We start from the raw sequence: 3408 nt of genomic DNA on the forward strand, positions 1-3408 counted from the left end.
CAATATTTTGGGGAGATTTAGGAATTAGAGTGTCCTCTAAAATAAAATTGTTTTTATCAACTTTGTTTTGAGTTGAAAATGTGTTTCAATGCTTTCATTCTTGTCATTCTAATGATTCTCCTAGAGGACACTTTTAGCTTAACTTAAGTATAAATGGGAATTATGTGAAAGTCAACCATATGATATAAAAGGATGAAAAATAATAAAATTTGAAAACTCACTAAGGTTGAGAACCATTTCCCCTTGAGTGAAAGCCTTAAAAATAAGAATGTGAGAGGCGTCGCCAATGATTTTCTATAATGGTAAAACCAACAATATTCAAAATAAAAATAAAGGATAAAAATGTTTTAAAAGATAAGATAAGAATAAAAGCTTTATTATTACTTACTTCATTGAATTTTTTATTAATAGTTTTGTCAATTTGATAGTTTAAAGTAATATTCACTTCAATTATTACGGAAACACATTGGTAGTTTTACATAGTGATCAACATTACTTGAGATGTTAGTTGAAGATATATTATAAAATGAAAATATTAATGAAATAGAATGTTATGAAAAAAATAAAATAGTCAAAGATAAGGAGTTGAGGATAAATCACATTTACTTATTCAACTCATGTTTTTTTTAAATGAAAGGACAATAGTCTTTGTTTAGATTATTGATAGGGGGAGCAAAGGTTTAACATAACCCACAATCTCAGTAATATCTATTTTTGATGATGAAAACACATAATTAATAACACATGTGTAGTATGTGTTACATGTTCTATGTCTACAAGCTATATGCTTTAGACAAATCATATTTGAGAACATGATTGTGTTGTTTACTGCATATCACTGTGTTACATATGTGATTTTATATGTGATTGCATGACACATGTTTATGGAAAAAGGAAAACCACAAGCACTTATGTTAAACTTCAAAGTTTGGCAAAACAACAGTTTGAAGTCGATTACATTATGGGTTGAATCGATTAAAAGTCATGTCTTTGCACAAACTCTTTCCGAGTGTGTTGTGAGATTTTTCAAAGAGAAAAGTTTTTCAAAACTATGCTTAACACTGTTGCATAATCGATTGCATGTGTGTTGTATTCGATTAAGTTTGTTATTGTTTTGAAAATCTGTTAATTCTTAACAAAACAGTCATAACGGTCATTATTTTAAATGTGTTGACCAAGCATTAAATGATAGTCGACTGCATTAATTGTGCATTCAATTAATTGTTGTGTTTGCTGGTAACTGTTATAATAGAATTGGTGTATTTGGTTACATTAGTAGCTAAGTCGATTAAATTGCGTCTGATATGTGTTATTCTATAAATTGACGCAAAGTTGAATTATGTAAGAACTTTTGTGATTCTAACATTTTCATATCTTTTGCAGAAAGTTGTGATCTTACAGAAAGAGAGAAAAAGCTCTAAGAAACAAGATTGACCGTGTTAATCAACAACTTGTGATTTCTTGAAAAGCAAGACTGTTGTGTTTTTAAAGGCTAATCAATCTGCACATTTGGGTTTTATTGCGCGATCAGATTATGTAATCTTTTGAAGATTGGTTTGAGGTTCCCTATTGTGACTACAGGAAGAAGAACATATGTGTTCTTGACTTTGAGAGTGTCTCAAAGGGGTTAGACGACAGGAGAGGGGATTCTTGTTGCTGGTCTAGTTGTGTATTGCCTATATTTTGATTAAAGGGTTAGAGAGGTGTTTTACATTTTTGACCTAAGGTCTTCTGTAGAAACCTTGTTGTAAAAACCTTGATCATTATAGTGCATTTGCTTCCCATGGTTGGAAGGACATTGGATGTAGGCAGTTTGGTCGAACCAATATAAAAATGTAGTGTTTGAATTTTTTGATCCCTACTCTCTTTTATAATCGATTGCTTTTTGTACTTGTTCGATTAAGTTTCCGCTGCATTGAAAATCTTTTACCTTGCGTTTCAAGAAAAGTATAAAGGCATAATTTTTGTGAAAAAGATTTTAAAAGATTTTATTTTTATACTTTACCAATTCACCACCCCCCCTCTTGGTGTGAGAAATTTAGCCATTCTATTTTAACAATCTTCCTCACTCTTTGAAGTTGAATCATTAAATTAGTCACTTCAACATGAACTAATGGTTTTTCTTTTTTATAACCACAAATTCTAAAAGAGAGTAAATTGCGAATCTCTAAAAGTAGATTTGATATCAACTTAATCGGTAAATGGTTAAATTATTAGACTAGAAGAAGTGATTGTTTCTTTAATGATTACTATGGAAATAAGTAGGCCAAGTGTCTTAACCAAGAAGGGGGGAGGGGTTGAATTGGTTTCCCTTTAAAAAAAATTGTTCTTTTAAATCTTTTGAGATTTCTTGGAATACAATCAATAAAGAATTAAAGATAAGTAAAAGTATAGGGAGAGAAAGATTCACACTGCACTTTATACTATATTGTTAGCTATTTAAAAAAATGTTAGAAAAGATTTTTACACTGACAAATATTGAGACCTGATTGAACAAGAAAAATAAAGCATGACTAAATTAAACAATCAAACCACAAAATGCTCTATCCCACTTTTCAACTTACTATACACCTAATGTGCAACCACATAGTCAAACCCCTTTGAACCAAGGAACACCACTTCTTTGGTACCATAATCCATAAGAATGTGATTTGAAAACAACTAATCCACCTCCTTGATCATGTCCAAACCTTGCAAAGGAAAACATATGAAGTTGACTATGAATTTGTATCCTTTAACTACCACGAGACATATCAAACACCAAAGTATTATTTTCATGACCTGAAGTTGTAGTGAAACCACCAACCCAAGCTCTCATTCCATTATAAGCAACCCTGAGTCATCCGATCACTCCCCGCCCTCGTCAGTGCCCGGGTGTCACATGCCCACCAGCTTCCGTCTGGTTCGTCCTCGAACCACACCGTACTGGGAGAGGCTAGGCTCTGATACCATTTCTAACGCCCCGGCAACTTACAGGGACTGCTGACTGCCCCCACACATCAACACGAGGCTTTCCAGTGTGCTTTGTCCTCACTCACACACTTTCCGAGAAAACTTCCCGGAAGGTCACCCATCCCATAATTACTCTAGGCTAAGCATGCTTAACCATGGAGTTCTTATGAGTTAGGCTACCGAAAAGCAAATGCATTTGTTGATATGAGTAGCCAAATCAATTCCTTTAAGCTATCCTTCAATTGTATAGTCTCATACCTATACAATCTCCAGATCCCTCTCATTCCGGTGTATGTTCAATTCGTTCATGTACCCCTTCCACTAGAAGCCTACCAGGAGCCGCTCCTTGTCCATGCTTCCTGCACCATGCCTCTTGCACCGACGATCACTCCCCGCCCTCGTCAGTGCCCGGGTGTCACATATCCTTCTCTTTTAAGAACAATTTTTAGTAATGTG

Source organism: Vigna radiata, chromosome 7, assembly GCF_000741045.1.
Source record: "Vigna radiata var. radiata cultivar VC1973A chromosome 7, Vradiata_ver6, whole genome shotgun sequence".
Taxonomy (NCBI): domain Eukaryota; kingdom Viridiplantae; phylum Streptophyta; class Magnoliopsida; order Fabales; family Fabaceae; genus Vigna; species Vigna radiata.